The sequence below is a fragment of the Pelodiscus sinensis genome, chromosome 4 (genome assembly GCF_052426305.1).
Source record: "Pelodiscus sinensis isolate ZL-2025 chromosome 4, ASM5242630v1, whole genome shotgun sequence".
Classification (NCBI taxonomy): domain Eukaryota; kingdom Metazoa; phylum Chordata; order Testudines; family Trionychidae; genus Pelodiscus; species Pelodiscus sinensis.
The window spans coordinates 98,929,395-98,947,263 of record NC_143055.1 but is presented as its reverse complement, the minus strand read 5'-3'; the positions used below and the strand labels follow the sequence as shown (position 1 = coordinate 98,947,263).

General features: G+C 43.0%; 1 long non-coding RNA gene across 1 annotated transcript in view; it reads left to right on the top strand.

Moving 5' to 3' along the window:
• The window catches only part of LOC112546211 (uncharacterized), a 101,778-nt gene that overhangs the window by 52,538 nt on the left and 31,371 nt on the right, over window positions 1-17,869 (top strand). The window contains exon 4 of the long non-coding RNA XR_003089851.3: window positions 16,765-17,263. This is a non-coding gene — a long non-coding RNA (uncharacterized LOC112546211). The remainder of the gene's footprint in view (window positions 1-16,764; window positions 17,264-17,869) is intronic.

Below are 17,869 nucleotides of genomic sequence, written 5' to 3'. Positions count from 1 at the left end.
TCCCGTGCCTGCCTCAGACTCCGCGCTGTCTCATATATCAGTGCTTGCCCTCCCACCGACCATAGGACTCTTCCCGCTCCCATCACTGCACCTGGGAATCTCCTCACAGGTCAGCCTCAGGTGAATGCTGCCTCAGCAATACAGACAGTTTGTTTAGTCAGCAGAGCTATCCATGCCCACATACTCCCCTCATTAGGTTCAAGGATCAGGGCCAACTGGGAACACTACAGAGTGCAACATGCAGATCATCCCGCTACACGGAGGCAAGTCCACAAATCTCTCCAGCCAAACCTTAAAGTGGAAGTGGACTGTAATACTGAACCTCTACTGGACGTACAAACAGAAATCGCAGGATTCACCTGTGGCCACTGGGGCACCCCCTTCACCCAACAAGCCCACTGTCCACCACATCTGCATCTAGGGATGAACTCTCCCACTTTCAGGTCCTTTTTAAGAGAGTGGTGGATGACCTCAGTATTGCTTGCGAGGATGTCTTGGATAACCAACATGAACTCACAGACATATCGCAAGTCACCGCCACCTCCAAAATAGCACTTCATGTTAATGCTGCTTCCTGCAGTCTGCACAAACTATATGGCAGACACCTGCCTCCATCACACCCAAAGGCACATGTGGACCAGAATTTCTTTGTTACCTTTGTCTACACAAACCCTGCTCCCAACTCGCTAGTAGTGGAACCAGCTAATCAGAAGAACAAGCAACAGCAACAATTCAAGACTTCTTCATCCGACAAAGATGATGAAAGGATGGAGGCATTTGGATGTAAAGTTTACTCCTCTTCCACCTTGCAATTCAGAGTGGCCAATTATGCGGCACTATTAATGAAATACGACCACAGAAACTACTTCAAAATACAAACTTTTATTGATGACATGCCTCAAGACGAGAAACAACAATTTCAGGCACTGGACTCTAAAGATCAATTAATGTCTTTCACAGCACTCAAAGCTGCACTAGATGTCGCAGACACAGCTGCCAGGTCCATAGCCACAGCAGTCGTCATGCATCGTGTATCCTGGCTCTCATCTTCCTCCTTCCCAAAGGAAATCCATACTTCAATAGAAGATCTACCATTTGACCGGAACAGACTGGGGGGGGCTCTGGGTGAGGGGGGTTCTAAGAGGCAGAGGGCTGATGCTGGGGGAACACTACGGGGTCTAGGATGAGGATTTGGTCCGGGGTTTTCTGGGGATGGGGCTAATCTTGGGGACTGGCACTGGGAGGAGCTCCGGGGAGTGGGGTACAGTGGGGCTCTGGAAACAGGAGGCTGGCACTGGGGGGCTTTGTGTTGGGGAGTTCTAACCAGCGGGGGGCTGGCACTGATGCATTTGGGATGGGGGGCTGGCACTGGGGTGCTCCTGAGGGTGGAAGGCTGGCACTGATGGGGGTTGGTTGCAGAGGACTCCAGGGTCAGTGGCTGGCACGGGGGGTAGTGGAGTGGTGGGGGCTTCTACGAATTAGGACTGGCACTGGGGGTCTCGGGGTTGGGGGTGTGTTGTCAGTCAGATGGGGTCCTCCCAATGAGTTTTTGACAGATCTTTGGCTCCATCGATGATGATAACCAGAAGGCTGCTTGCTCTTGTGTTCAGTGATGTGTGCCAGGTTGATTTACACGTTAATACAGCAGAATTCAAGAGAGCCCCCAAAGACCACAAATCAGATAAGGATTGAAGGTGCCCAGCCAGGTTTATTGTTGAGCAAAGTACAGTATTAGTTGTCAGTAGACTCTTTGAACCGCTCCACGTGTGTAATTCATAACAATGTAATGACTCATAGGTCATTCAGAGACTGTCTCCCTCAAGATACCACTTTATACACAGGTACAAAAAGTCACACCTTCGGTTATCACCCTCTGACACTTCTTAGATACCACCCATCACCTAAAACCTTGTGGTTTGGTTAGATCAGTGGTCCCCAACATGGTGCCTGTGGGCGCCATGGCGCCCGCGGGGGCATTTGTGTGCGCTCGCCAAGTGCTCGGGGCTGGCCTGGCCCCAGGCACATGGTGCACGGTGAGCACCGGCCCCGGGTGCGCGGCGCTTGGGGGGGGGGAAGCCCCGGGCGCCCGGCGGGCGAACGGCCACGCCCCCTGGCACCCGGCAACCTTAAATGGTTGGGGACCACTGGGTTAGATCATCTCTATCCATCATTCTATCATTTTCGACTCTTTCCTGAACTTGGGTCTGTAGCTGTGGGGAATATGAGTACCAAGGTCTTTTTTAATGGGTTGGTGTTGTCATGTACTTTCATATTATGACAGTACCAATTATTGTTTTACAGTAGGTACCTAGTACCAATTACTGTTCTACACCTGGCTATATTAGCAATTAGTGTTTTGCATTTTCAGCCCTGTTCATACCAACCTCTATGAGCAAGGTCCTGCCTCTTGCTCACAGCTTAGCTTTGCTTTGTTAGCAATGTTTTATCCATTGTTAGCTAGGCCTCAGGCCTCACACCAGGCCTGTGTTACATGGGCTTATGTTTTAGGCCTCCACCTTACTACAGGGTGTACTCCAGACCCACCGTGAACAGCCAGCTTCAGACTGCCATGTGGCGACTGCTGGAGCTGAAGCTGGGTGTTCACGGCAGCTCTGGGGGCTGGGGCTTTTGGCGCACCAGTAACAAATAAAACTCTTACCAGTTGGCCAAAAGTTTGTGAATGGGTTTGTCGGTCCATGGTACGAAAAGGTTGGGAACCACTGTTCTACTGGAGAAAAGTAGAAAACAAGGGAAACGGCTTTTTGTTGCCTTGGTTGACCTGACCAAAGCATTTGATATGGTTAGTAGATCCAGTCTGTACACAGTACTTCGAAAAATTGGATGCCCCCCAAAACTCCTCTGCATAATTCAGTCTTGCCATGACAATATGCAAAGCACAGTGATATTTGAAGAAGACTCCTCTGAAAGTTTTGAGGTAAAAAGCAGAGTGAAACATGGCACCTAAACCATTTGGAATAGTCTTCTCTATTCTTAGAGCGATACATTTAAAAATGTAGATGATGTTTATCTTCATATATGATCTGATGGCAAGCAGTTCAACCTAGCTAGACGGAAAGGAAGACCAAGGTGTGAAAAGTTGGTCTGAGAGAGTTCCTTTATGCTGATGACACTGCTCTCGTATCTCAGTGAATTTCACTTACAAGAGTTCGTAAATGACTTTGGAGATGCATGTCAGAATTTCTCAGTCACCATTTAGTGTGGAAAAAGACAATAATCATGGGGCAAATTACAGGATGCCAACCTTGTATTACACTCTGTGATACCAATCTCCAAACCATGAGCTCATTTTGTTACTTGGGAGCTACTATTGACAGAAACTTGTCATTGGATGAATTGGACATACATATTGGGAATGCAGCCACCAGCTTTGGTTGCATCACAAAACAAGTATGGAAGAACAAGTAGCTTATTATGAAGACTAATGTCTTGATTTATAAAGCCTACATAATCAGTAAGCTCCTTTACAGCAGTGAGATAATGACTTCATATAGCAAGCAAGAAAAGAGACTCAGTAGCTTCCATCTATGGCGCCTGAGATCCATTCTAGGCATCACCTGGCAAGAAAAAAATTGCCAATGAAGAAGTACTAATGAGGACAAAATCATCAGCCTTATAGCTATTATCAAGCTCATCGATCTTCATTGCTTAGGTCATGTGTATAGGATGCAAGATGGAAGACTTCCTAAACACATCTTATATTGTGAGTTAAAGGAGGGTCAAAGAGAAGATGCCCAAAACATAGGCCTGCAAGACACCCGCAAGAGAGATCTTAAATGCTTAGGTATTGAACCACAGACTTGGGAAGCCCAAGAAAAAGATCATTCAAGTTGGCGATCCAGTCTGAATACAGGCATCACAGAACATGGTAAACAGTGGCTCTCTACACTTAGAACAAAAAGACAGAGTAAAAAACTGAATGACTAGCCACAGACAACAGGAAAGCACCTTTTGTTACATTTGATGTGATAAAATCTCTTTGTCCAGAATTGGCTATTATAGTCGTCAAAAAAGTTGTAGCACCCAACTGTGACCTCATATCCAGAATAAATGTCTGTAAAGACGAACGAGGCCACTACGTACAAACATACATACATACATACATATATAAAATAAATATATGTATGTATGATTGGTCAGGAGTAATATGTTAATTTTCCAGAAGCTTTACTGAATGCACCTTCTCCTGCACCCAGCCTCCTGTCCCAGACATGAGTCCCCCTGCACCCAAACTCCTTTCCAGAGCTTGCACCCTTAAATCCCTCCTAGACCGCAGTCCCCTTCCCTGGGCTAAACCCAGAGCTCCTCCGACACTCCAAACTCCTTGGTCCAAGACCAGTGCCTGCACCCCAAATCCGTACCCCATTCTGGTGAAAGTGAGTGAGGATTGAGGAAGAAGGGGGGTGGAGTGAGCAGGGTGAGGCCTCAGAGAAGGGGTGGAGCAAGGGCAGAGCCTCAGAGAAGGGGCAGGAAGGAAATGGGGCAAGAATATTTGGGTTTGAGGTAGATCTTACATTGCACTTAAATTGAAAAAATGATCTTGTGGTTAAAAAGGTTGGAGACCACTGACCTAGAATATGTAGATCCTCTTCCATTCATGTGCTGGCTTTAGGCCTCCCCTGGATAACTTTCAAAAATACACTATATTGAGTTAGAGCTTTAAACTACTAGTTGCTATTAGAGGAAAATCAAGACCCTGAAAAGTCCATCTTAAAAAATTTCTAAGTTGTTATATAGGAATTTTTATTATCTTCATCTTGATTTAAACTCATAATGCTCTTAATCCCTATAAAATTGCCATATGCTGTTGATACTTCTAAGCCGGTGGTTTACAAAGTGCTGGTCATGACCCAGTATGGGTTGCAGAATGTAAGGCACTGGGTTGCCTTTTTGAGCCCCCGTGACCCTGGTGGCCTGCTAAGGTTGGGTCACAACCCAGACATGGAAAACCCTGGGCCAGTTCCTACCTGTTCTGACACCATGCCACACGCAGAAGTAGCTAGCAGCAGTTCCGCGTCCTATGCAGCAAGACCACGGAGCTCCCCACGCTGCCCCTAAAATGCCATATATTTTATGTTCTGGTAATTTGTAATTTCCATTTCCTGTATCTGCAAATAGTAGTGGTGACTATAGAAATGAAATTATTTTAGTGCTCTGAATTTATATTTCAATCTATAGAAACCTGTAGACATCCCTGACCAAAGCAGGACTAGATTTTTCCAGTGCTTTATCTAATCCAACTTTAGTCTTGTTACTAAACACTTCTGCATAAAAACTAATATGATCATAAAACAGGACTATGTAGCACTTTAAAGACTAACAAGATGGTTTATTAGGTGATGAGCTTTCGTGGGCCAGACCCACTTCCTCAGATCAAATAGTGGAAGAAAATTGTCACAACCATGTATACCAAAGGATACAATTAAAAAAATGAACACATATGGAAAGGACAAATCAAATTTCAGAACAGAAGAGGGATGGAGGGGGCGGGGGGAAAGGTAAATGTCTGTGAGCTACTGATATTAGAGGTGATAATTAGGGGAGCTATCTTTGTAATGGGTAAGATAATTGATGTCTTTGTTTAAGCTTAGGTGTAAAGTGTCGAATTTAAGCGTAAATGACAATTCAGAGGATCCTCTTTCAAGTGTAGTCATAAAAGGTCTTTGAAGCAGGATGCAAGTAATCAAGTCATTGAGACAATGTCCTCTCTGGTTGAAAAGGCTAATATCTGTTTTGTGGGCATTGATTCTTTGGCAAAGTGTCTGAGACTCTTCTGTTCTGAAATTTGATTTGTCCTTTTCATAATTGTTCATTTTTTTTAATTGTATCCTTTTGTATATATGTTTGTGACAATTTTCTTCCACTATTTGATCTGAGGAAGTGGGTCTGGTCCACGAAAGCTCATCACCTAATAAACCATCTTGTTAGTCTTTAAAGTGCTACATAGTTCTGTTTTTTGTTTTAGCTACACCAGACTAACACGTCTACATTACTATCACTAATCTGATCATATAATTGATTATTTTTGAAGGAGACCGGAAGAGATGATTGGTTAGATAAAATTCCTGTTGGGAGAAGGTGAGAAATGAAGCAGTGAAGGAAGTACCAAATGCTTGGGTAATGGGTGAGGAAAAAATCCAAAGGGACACAGAGAGATGGAGAGGAAGCATTCATAAAATGGGGCAAGATAGGGTCAGAAATTGGTCACATAGGAAAAAATTCATGGAAGGGCAGATAATTGACATAAATTGCATTTATTTTTAAAATAATTTATATTCAAAGTTAGTTTTGCTAACTAAAGAGGCATATTCTGCGGCAGGACCAGACTGCATAATTTGCCTTTTGCCAGTTAGCCTTGTCCTAGCCCTAACCCTTGTCCCAACTCTAATTGAATGGATAATTTGTAAAGCTGACTTTAAAAAAATTCCGCACACAATTTTGATTCTCTCCAAAATACTTCTGTTCCCTGAATGATTGCTTGTGTCCATTCCATATTAAGCGTGCGTGCTCACCAGGTACGCTGGTGCCAGAAGCTTTTCCCTCAGTTTTTACATAAAGATAAGGGACAGCTGTCAGCCCCCCCCCAGCTTTCCTGCTGTAGAAACCATTTCATATTTAGCTAGAAGCCATTCTGTATAACAAAAGCCATTTCAGTTTCTTGTGTCTGCACATATACTAGAGGGAGTGAACTGGCCTTCACTGAGGTGGGGAGAGGCCAGAAGGATGCACTGTTGGAATGTGTTAATGAACTATTTTGAGCTGAAGCTCGAACTCCCTCTAAACCTGTTTCTTTTATCTGCTGATTATAATTCCTCTTTGAAGTTCGCTTTGATTTCTTGCCCTGACGTCAGACTTGTTTGGTTAAAGGTATAAAATACTAAAATTGATTGTATTAGCCAGCTTTACTGGGCCCGGCTTTGCTAGGACCACGTTTGGCTCGCTTTGCTTTTATTGGCCAATAAAACTGTCTGTTTAGCCGCGTAAACTGAGTGAGGCTTTTGCTTCGACACTGCCAAAGGTCATTTCCTCCTTCCATGTGAACCAGGACACATTTCTGCCTGTGTCTTGCCCCAAGCCTCACGAGACAGTGGACAAGAGACATCTACTTGCCTTTGATTTTCAGAGGGCCTTGGTTTTTTACCTGAAATGTTGATGCAGCTATTGTCACTACGGTCAATAGGCTAAAGGGGCTCTGTCAGCCGACGGTCAGGGCAGTGTGTGTGTTTCCGAGAAAAGGTTTAACGTCCGTGTCTTTACTGCTAGGACCGGGGTCCCATCGCAGAGGGTGGCCAGCAGGCCAACAGACGCCCCGTTATATAGGAAGAGCTTATTACACCTTAGATTTTAGCTGCTAGAACACAGGGGTTCCTTCGCAGCGGGCAGCCTAGGAAAGGCTGAAAAGGTGCCCCAACGGATCTTGTCACCTGGGAGTGACACAGATCCAAACGCCCAAGCTCTCCCTATGTCTGTCCCTTTATGACTGGCTGAAGTTCTTTTAAATTGTGCTTGGTTCTATTACAGCAACTGAAGGAGTCAGGTTAAAGCTTAAACAGTTACAGGTTTATTAAAAGACTTATAAAAGCATATGGTTACAATGGCTATTGCTCTTTCTTAAATGCTAGCAAATATATATATATAGGTCTTAAAAATGATCACAGGAAAAAGGTAAAGATACAAAATAGAAATAATGGTACCAAGTGACAGCTTAATCTTTAAAGAGCTCTAACACTGTGTGTATATATATACTTAAGCAAAGGACCACATCCAGGTACAATTTTTACCCCTTTCTGTGCCTCTCGACTCCAGCGTGTCAGGCCAGGGCCGGTCTCTCAATTCCTAGGAAAGACGAATACAAGGTGGGCGTCCCCTCTGGAACCTCGGGAGATCAGCAGATAGATGGTAGATTGACACTCAGAGAAAATGTGCTGCTGGACCCATCTTTATACCCCTGGGGGCCAGTATCCTTTTTCTTATCTAAGAGGCCAAATTCTACTGGTCCGTTTTGTGGTGCCAGTTCTTACAAGCAAGTTTCAAGTTAATTTACACTTGCAAGAGAGATAACTAAATTGTGAGTACTAGACATTTTTTTATTGGGCGAGAGATTCCTCCCCCCGCGGACGGATGTGCGTTCGTATCAATATGGGTTTGAGTCAAGGGCACTCCTTGGCAGCCTCTTCGTCAGCAATTGGCGTATCTCTGTTTACAGCCATTCACGGTCACAGCAGCCTGGGCCTTCTGCTCTGTGTGCCCTGTATGCTCCAAGCAAAAATGGATGTTACAAGGGGGGGTTCCTGTCTGGCTACAGGCTCCTAGTTTTATCAGAGAAGATTCCCCATGGATCACCTCTTGCATGCGGACCTGCTATGAGCTCAGAAAGGTCCACTGCCATGGCTTGTCAGTGCCCATTCAACCAGGCTTAAGTATCATTAGCCACTTTTCTGACACATGTAACAGTCAAGGACATCTGTAGAGCTGTGACATGGTCTTCATTCCACACGTTCACATCTCACTCCCCCATCGCTAAGCAGGTTTGAGACGACACTGGGTTCGTCAGTCAACATAGTCATGAACTCCTATCCACCTCTGAGGATGCTACTTGGAGTTACCTAGTGTGGAATGTACACAATTGAAGATGAAAAGACAATTACCTATTGAGTAACTGGTATTCTTTGAGATGTTACTTGTGTTCATTCCATGACCCACCCTCCTCTCCTACTGTCAGAATTTCCATGAAGGAACTGAGAGTGGGGGGGGGAGGAGTATGTAATGCCTCTTACACCATGTAATGCACCATGGAGGTCCCACTGCAGGGGTTGCTAGAGCTACTCCCTTATGGGTGCAGCTGAGGGTAAAAACTTCCAGCACTGTTGCATGTGGTAAGCACACATACCTAATATGAAAAAGTCACAAACAACACATCTCAGAGAACACCAGTTATGGCACAGGTAGCTATTTTTCTTCTAAAGAATGGGTTCTATGGTTGGGCTGCAATCTCCTGTTATGCTTTGTGATCACCTCTCTTGGAATGAGAAGCAGAGCTTCCTGGGAAATGCAGTCTCATGGAAGATCTTGATTTATAAGTAGGGCTGTCAATTGATGTGCATTAACACGTGATCAACTCAGGGAAGGATTAACGCATTAATTTTTTTAACACACTGCCCCTTTGAGGCACCAGAGCAGCGCTTCAAAGGGACAGTGCAAGGCGGAGCCCAGGATCAGCTGAGGTGCTGCCTCAGCACTTCAAAGGGGAAGTGCTGCATGGAGCCCAGGGTCAAATGGGGTCTCGAGCTGACCTTGGGCTCCTGCCATGCTGGCCCTTGGAAATGCCGGGCTTAGGTATCATTAGCCACTTTCCTGACACATGTAACAGTCAAGAACATCTGTAACCCAGGATTCTCCAGCGCTGCGTCTTGGAAACACTGGGGCAACCTTTCCAAAGGACAGCACTGCACTGAGCCTGGGATCAGCTGAGGACTCCAGCTGATCCTGGGCTTTCCACAGTGCTGCCCCTTTGAAACACCGCTGCAGCATATAATCACAATTAAATGTTTTAATCGCTTGATAGCCCTAGAAGCAACCTGAGCTTCAAGGAGGCATCACAGCAATATTTCCAAATAATTATTTTTCTGTTGAGGCACTATTTTTCATAAAAGGTCTTTATCTTCTGCAAGTGCCCTAAAATCAAAATATTTCTATTTTCAGTTAAAATATTATGAGTTTGATGCATTTGGGAAATAAATACTTTCCACAACAGGCAAACCCTTTTTAGGAAAAATTTTACTCCGACAAAATTTTTGACCTGCCTTGCTAATGTTGCGTTCTTGTATTAGAAAGATGTAATGAATTATAACTAGGTTTTTTGGGAGCCCTTGTTTGTCTTTCCAACAAGAGCCCATCATAGTCCCATTTGTCTCACACACACACACACCCCACGCACACTTTTAAAACCAGCAGCAAACCCATCTGTTTTTTGCTAGAACATCTACAGTATACAAAATTGTATGGACTGCACATCTAAAACAATCTTTGAGAAGGGAAATAACTATAGAAATGAGGGTAGGAATGGTACGTAGGGACTTTCAGTGCAGATGTATTTGCTTTTGACCAGGTCTGAATATAAGAATGGCTTTTGGATTACAAGTGCATAGTACTTGAGAGTAAGTATTCTCTCGTCCTAAAAATATGCATGAGTTTTTATCTGAAATGTTACCAGATATGAAAGTGCTTCCAAAAGTATGAGTGCCACCCCTGATGCCTGACACTTGGAGGTCGGTGGTTAAGACTTTCAAGGCCTGTGTTCATTTTCTGCCTTTGCTCTACACTTCATGAATGGATATGGAAAAGCCTCTGCTTTACTCTGAGACTCAGTTCCCCATCTATAAAATGGGAGATAAAAGTACCTCCCTACCTCAGAAGGGCCTAGAGGGGACAAGAGTACTGTGGTAATAGGACAGAGAAGACCTGGACAGACATGAGAGTATTCTCTAGTTAAAATTTGTCTAACATTTTTTCATATTTCTGTCATTGATCCCCAAAAATTCTTATGGAAACTGTTACCCTCTTAATCAAAGAGGACTGTCTTCAAGGCCCATCAACTCTGCTTCTCAATTAGCCAGAGGGACTGTTAATTGAATATGAGGCCCTCCACATTTGTCTGTCCTGGTAAGAGCTGAGTCAGCTGCCTTCTCATCTCTCCCACAAAAAAGGAATCTTAAATGCATGCTCAAAATAGAAAGATTTAATTAACAACTTAACTTTTTGGATTAGGAAGTTTCTCTTCTTGAATAGTCTGTAAAGTGAAAAAATGGAAAGAAATTGATTTTTATTGGCATGTTTTGATAAAATGTCCTTTCACAGTATTTTTTCTCCAGGCAGTATTGTGATGGTTTTAATTTTCAATTACCTTTGGCCACTGTTTTGTGATTGTACATTGCCATCTGGTGGTTAAAATGCAGAACTATTCTTTACTTCAATATACTGTTTACTTTTTTTCTAAGAAATAATGATTAATATAAAAATAGATTTGCTTACTGGTTATATGAAACGCCACTGCACATGTGTGATTATCAGCCATTCTTCTAAATCTCCCCACCCTTCCAATGAATGTTTTGTGTCATGTCTCTCTTAATGAAAATCCTTACCTGACAGTCCTCTATTTCTTAGGTGGTACTATCTTTTTATGTTAAAAGTCTTTCGGATCCTTTAAAGCACATAAGGGAGAAATGAAGTGGCTTTTCAGTTGTAGTACAGTGCACAAGGACATCATCATCTCTTGTGGTAAATGTTCTATGCGAACCTACATCCCATCCCACCAGTCTCTGCATTGGTTGGACCTTCCTGGTTCGGCACCCTCAGAACCTAACTAGTTCCAAACAAGGGATTTTTCTGGACTGGGGTAGGTGATTTGTCCCCCAGTCCACTCCACTTCTGGCCTAGTTGCCGGCCTTCCTGCCAGCTTCCACCCCACACCCTTCCACTCTGCTGGAGCCCGCCGCCATATGGGCTCCACTGGGCTGGCCCCATTGGCAGCCAGCTGCCCCACTGGGCTCCTGGTCCTCTGCCCCACCAGCAGCCCTCTGCCCTGCTAGTCCGACTGGAGCCTGCTGGTACACCAACCACCTTGCCACCAGTCCAGATGGACTCCTGTGGCAGGACTCCTAGCAAAGTCTTCTGCATGTTACCAAATGCAGTTCTGTCTGGAGAGAGACTGAGGGTGTGTCTAGACTACTGAGTTTTGTCGACAAAAGTGGACTTTTGTCGATAAAATTATACCTGCGTCTACACTACCGCTGAGAACTCAGCAGTTTTGTCGACAAAACCCTGTAGTCTAGACGTACCCTGAGTGAAACACTGGCAAATTTATTCTAATGTGAATTTTTCCTAGTAAATCTAAGTACAGTGTATACATTTGAGCTGAATGAGGACATTAATATTGAAGCCTGATTTTGCATGGTAACGTGTTTACTAACTATTTTACTCCATTTTAGCAGAAACATCCAGATTCAATGGGGCTTTTTATATAGAATCTGGTAGCGTAGAAAACAGAAAGGAAGATGAAGAAAACCCAGGGTAAATGGTCAGAATGAAGGAAATGAGGGAGGGAATGGAGGAGAAAGAAAGAAATCAGAAAAGGAGGATGATGATAATGGGTGGAAGAAGTAGAGAATTAAGAATGGGCAAGGAAAATGGAGGGAAAAAGATGCAGGAAGGATGTTGAACTGGAGAGACAGAAAAGTAGAGGGAAGAGGGAAAAAAAGCTATGGGCAAACAGGAGAAGAAGAAAGAAAACGTAAAAGAGAAAATGTCTGAGAAAATAAGTAGGAAATGGAAACAAATAGGCATGAATTTAGAGACTACAGGCAGTCCCTGACTTACCCGGATCCGACTTATGTCGGATCCGCACTTAGGAACGGGACTTTTCTCGCCCCGGAGCTCACAGGTGGCGGGTCGCCACCCGTGTCCTCCGGGGCGAGAAAAGCTTCTCCCGGTCTCCCTGGTCTGCTGGGGGGGTCCAACAAAGCTTCTGGACCCACCCCTCCCCCCCCCCAGCAGACCAGGGACACCCGAGCAAAGCCGCCACCTGGGAGGCTTTGCTCGTTTGCCCGGGAGCAAAGCCGCCCAGGCGGCAGGACTTCCGCCGCGTGGGCGGCTTTGCTCGGGTGTCCCTGGTATGCTGGGGGGGTCCAGCGGCTTTGCTGGACCCCCCCAGCAGACCAGGGAGACAGGAGCAAAGCCACATGGGCGGCGGGGTCCCTCCGCCTGTGCGGCTTTGCTCGGGTCTCCCTGGTCTGCCTGGGGGGGAGGGGGCGCAGCTAGTGCACCCCCCCCCCCAGCAGATCAGGCTTTTGTTGCGGAACGCTTCGGGTAGAGCAGCTGGGGTGCTGCTGGGTTGGTCCTGTGGGAACCTACCCGACAGCGCCCCAGCTGTTCTGTCCCAGGCTCCAGATTCAGCAGCTGTTGAAACTGATCAGGCTGATTCCAGGAAGCTGGGGGCAGAGCAACTCTGCCTCCGGCTTCCTGTAGTCAGCCCCTGGTCAGTTTCAGTGGCAGCAGCTGAATCTGGAGCCAGTTCCGACTTGCATACAAATTCAACTTAAGAACAAACCTATAGTCCCTATCTTGTACGTAACCCGGGGACTGCCTGTATAGGAAAAGAGCCAATAGTGACAGCCCAGACAAACTAAGCAGCATAGTTATGGTTACTTTCTCAGATGGTTGCAATGTTACAGCAACTTGGCAATGAACTTGAGCTCTTTTTTGTAGAGAAAGAAGGCCATCAAAACTAACAGAATAATAGAAATGTAGGGATGGAAGTGAACTGAAGAACTCAAGTTAAGTTCCTTTCACTGAGGGAAGACCAAATGAACCTAAACCATCTTTGAATCTGGCAGGTGTTTATCCAATCTGTTGTTTAAAACCTTCAATGATAGAGATTCCATAAACTCCCTTAGAAGCCTATTCCAGACCTTACCTAACATTATTACAAAAAAATTGCTAATATCTAACATAAATCTTCCTTGGTGTAGATTAAGTCCGTTACTTCTTGTCTCACCTTCTATGGACATGAAGAACAATTGATTGCAGTTATCTTTATAACATCCATTTACATATATAAAAACTGTTATCTTGTCTCACCGAGTTTTCTTTTCTCAAGACTAAACATGCCCATTTCTTTTGATCTTTCAGGTTTTCTAAGCCTTTTATCGTTTTTGTTCTTTTAGTTTTTGGGTGCCCAGAATTTCAGGATGTTCAGACTCTGTGCTTTTTTGGCGGGGAGAGGATTAACATTTCTTTTCAATTCTGTCAGTTTGATGGCTGCTTCTTATTTATACTCATCACAAAGTATTAAACAAACTGCACAGCATATTTTCCTTTTTATGAAGGGAATTCTATTTCTAAAATGTAAATTTCATGGCATATAAGTGGCTGCTACTTTTAAACTTTCTACAAGTTATTCTTTCATTTATTGTTGGATATTGTAATATTCCTGATGCTGCCTGTCCCCATTCACTATTCTGATGACAGGGAGACAACAGGATGTCAACAAGCCATGCTGTTGCTCAAATAATTCATTGAAGGTGGATGCAGGGGTCAGTGGTTTGAAATAAAAGGGGTCTTTCATTAAAGTAATATGAGTGCCATTTTGATTCATTATGTGCATTAGAATTATGGAGAGTATATCTGGCATTTTTATAAATAATCGTAAGACTAAAATGTTGCAGCGAGCCTTCTTTAAGAATTCTTCCATATCACAATCCTGAATGATCAACAGACTAAGGAAATAATTTATTTTGGGTGTAAAAAGTCAAATAATTGACAAAGGCAAAAACAACATTTTGAAGGTCTGAAATGATGCTTCAGTCTCTGTCTGTTTTAAAACTTACCGCATGACTGCTCACATAAAAAACATTAAAAACATTTATTTTTGGGAACAGTTATTTTCTTGATTGCTATTAAATCTGGTGTACAAGATCACATGATGGATTTTATAAGTATAACTTTGGTAGCTTTAAAAAATTATCAATGTTTTATCAAATTATCAAATATTCATCATTGTTCAAAAACCTGTCCATTCAAATGTGAGAATAAAGTTGCACTAAGACTGTCTTTAAGAACCCTGCTTAATGACATCATAGATTCTAAGGTCAAAAGGTCCACTGTGATCACCTAGTCTGACCTTCTACATAACGCAAGCCTTAGAACGTCCTCATAATTATTATTGTTTAAACTAGAGCATATATTTGTAAAAATATGTTGATTTTAATAGTTGTCAGTGATGAAAAGTCCACCATGATCCTTTGCAAGTTCTTCCAATTGTTAATTAACCTCACTGATAAATTGTGTTTTTTCTGGTCTGAATTCATCCCTTTTCAAGCTTTACTCTGCCACATTGAAAAGCCCATTACAAATATTTGTTGAGTAGATTTAGGTACTCATAAAGTATGAGTATGTCACCCCTCAATCTTTTCTTAAATTAAGTAGATTGAGATCCTTCAGTCTAGTGTGATAGACATGTTTTCCAATCCTTCAGTCATTCTCATGGCTCTTCTCTGAGCCTTCTACAATTTACCAACATAGCCCAATTTTTTTTTCTGATATCAGAAGTTTAGGTAAGAGTAAATTAGGTAAGAGTAAGGATTTTAGGTAAATTTTACCAGGTAAGAGTATTTTACTGTCTGTAGGTTTCAACGATTTCTCTTCTACCATCGTGTGAGTGAACTAACGTTGATGTGAGTGTGACAAATTGGCATAGCAAAACCAAGTGTAAAATTTTTAAAAATGCCTCAGTTTTGAAAAATCAATTTTGAAACTGGAACTGGGCCTCAAAGTCACTCAGGCACTCTTGAAAATGTTATCCCTAGTCTCATCCTACCTATCTTATACTACTCAGGAAAGGCTTATGGACTGCAGAGGGTTTTTTGGACCAATCCTATATTGTCACCAGCACTACAGGAATATGAGTTGTATAATGCAGCGCTATTCATGACTGGTTGCTTTTGGATGCAAAATAACATGATAATATTTATTCATAACACAAAATTATAGCTCTGTGTCTATTGGGAAAACACTCTTCATTTCATCAGATCTGAATATGGTGATTAATCCAAACAGTTCAATCATCCCTAATTATTAAGACCCAGATTCAGAAAAGTACTTATGTAGATGATGACCTTTTAAGCACGAGTAGTTCCAGTGACTATGCATGTGATGAGGCTACTTCTGTCTTTAAAGTTAGATATGCGCTTAAGTACCTTGCTGATTTGGAGCAGACAAGGAGTAAGGATTGTTTTCCTCTGAATTTGGATAATGTCTAGCATATTGTGGGTAACATCACAATGTAAATTGTCAAATGAAATGCGATGCTTTTGTTTAAATATAATAGATATACATTCTTCCTCTCTTATGCTACATATATCACATTATAGCTACACAATCTTGTGTCTTCTGTAGTTTTAAAACCTATTTATCAACCAGAACTTCCACGAAGGCTTTTTTAACAGCTGATACAGTCTTTGCAGAGAGGTCATTAGTTTTTGGCATGGCAGTGTATTTAAAGTGCAATTATACTCTGGAAAGTGATAGTAACCATCTTTACTGTCTTTCATTGAACATGGAAGTCAGTGTGGTCCCAAACAAAAAGCCTTGAGCAAAATGTTCTTCAAGGTTAAGTAGATTCAGAATATGAACTAAGATCTGGATCAGAATTTCACAGTTGGATCCAACTGTATATTTGGCCAAGTCTAAATCTCAGATCTGAGCATTCCAAATTTTTGGGACATCAAAATCGATCTGAATTTTCTAATTTACCCCCATCTATACTTTATAGCAAATCTTTCAGTTAACATGGTAAACGATTTCCCCCCTTAATTTACCATTGCAATTTTCAAGTAGGACTGTGTTTTTTCTGACTTTGACATGATCAATAACAATCATTGCATCTGGGACTTACTTAATAATCCTGTGAATGTGTGAGCTCCAGAAAAGAATTCAGCACATTTTCGTAACTCTGTTGGCTCTTCTGTGATAACAGAAGGAAAAAGTAATAATCCCTTATTTTTGCCACTTAACAGATAAGACTTAACACGTATAGCGAATAGATGTATTAACTGATAAGGTGTCATTTTAACACATTCCCATTCCTGAACATAACTAAACTTTCAATTTATAGTATTGTGAAAATGTATGGAATTTTTTCCTTATGAATTGTAGCCCATTTGTTTTGTTTTGTTTCCCTTCCCTCTTCAGATGTATAAGATCCCTACTTGGATTGATACTAGGTGACTGATCGTGATAAGACTTTTGGAGTCTAGAATTAAAGCAGTACTATTGGTTCACCACGAGTCTCCTGCTGCTTGTGAAGCAATCTGCAGCCAGAACTTATTGTTGTCAGGCGATGTGTAATGTGGTGGAGTAGGCCCTGAGACGCCTTGCAGCCCTGCCACGCTCTGTCCCAGAAAAGGGCAGTGGAGTAGGTTCTCCAAGATGCCCAGAATGACTGACTGGGATATAGCCAAATAAAAGTGACTACAGGGAGCAACCATTCAGGAACCAGCAGGGTAGTATAAAAGGAGCTACAAGGCCACTGTGAATGCAGTTGCTTGATGGAACTGGTGGACCATGGACAATGTACCTAGCTGGCTGAAGACTACAGGACCTCGGACAGAGTAGTGCTGGCAGATACTGGATGGAAGCAAGAAGGAGCTCCGGGTTGGCTGCTAGGACTCAATCACGATGAGGCTCTGAGGTAAGTGTGAAGAGTGTGCTGGGGCTATGGGAAAGTAGTCCAGGGAATTGTAGTAGTGATGCAGTTTATATAAACGGGTGTCGTGGAGGGCATCTGTCCAAAGGGTCCCTGGGCTTGCATCTCTCCTGCCCCCATTAGCCACTGGAAAAGTGGCCTTGACTTTTGATTCACCCCAGAAAAGGGAACTTGTTGTACCAAATAAAAGCAAGCAGGATCTTATGAGGGGGATAAGGCAAAAAGCCACATTTATTGTAAAGATAATAATAAAAAAATAAAGAAAAGATAGAAGCAAACAACGTTGTTTAACTACTTATTCCTAACACTACTTAACCCTTATACACTTGTGTATATATATATAGATATAACCATTTATTCATACATCCATTCATTCAAGTTCTGTGTATAGTTACCAGCCTGGAAGTTGCTTGTGACAGGATACTGGCCAGGTACTCTGTACACAAGTGATGGTAGTGGGGAGCGAAGTCCTGATCAGATGCGCATCTGAAGCTCCTGGTAGGCTGGCAGCAGAACCTTGGACTCTGATTCCATAGTTTTTTAGTCCAGTTCTTATAGGAATTTTTTCCTATGCCAGTCTATGGAAATTGC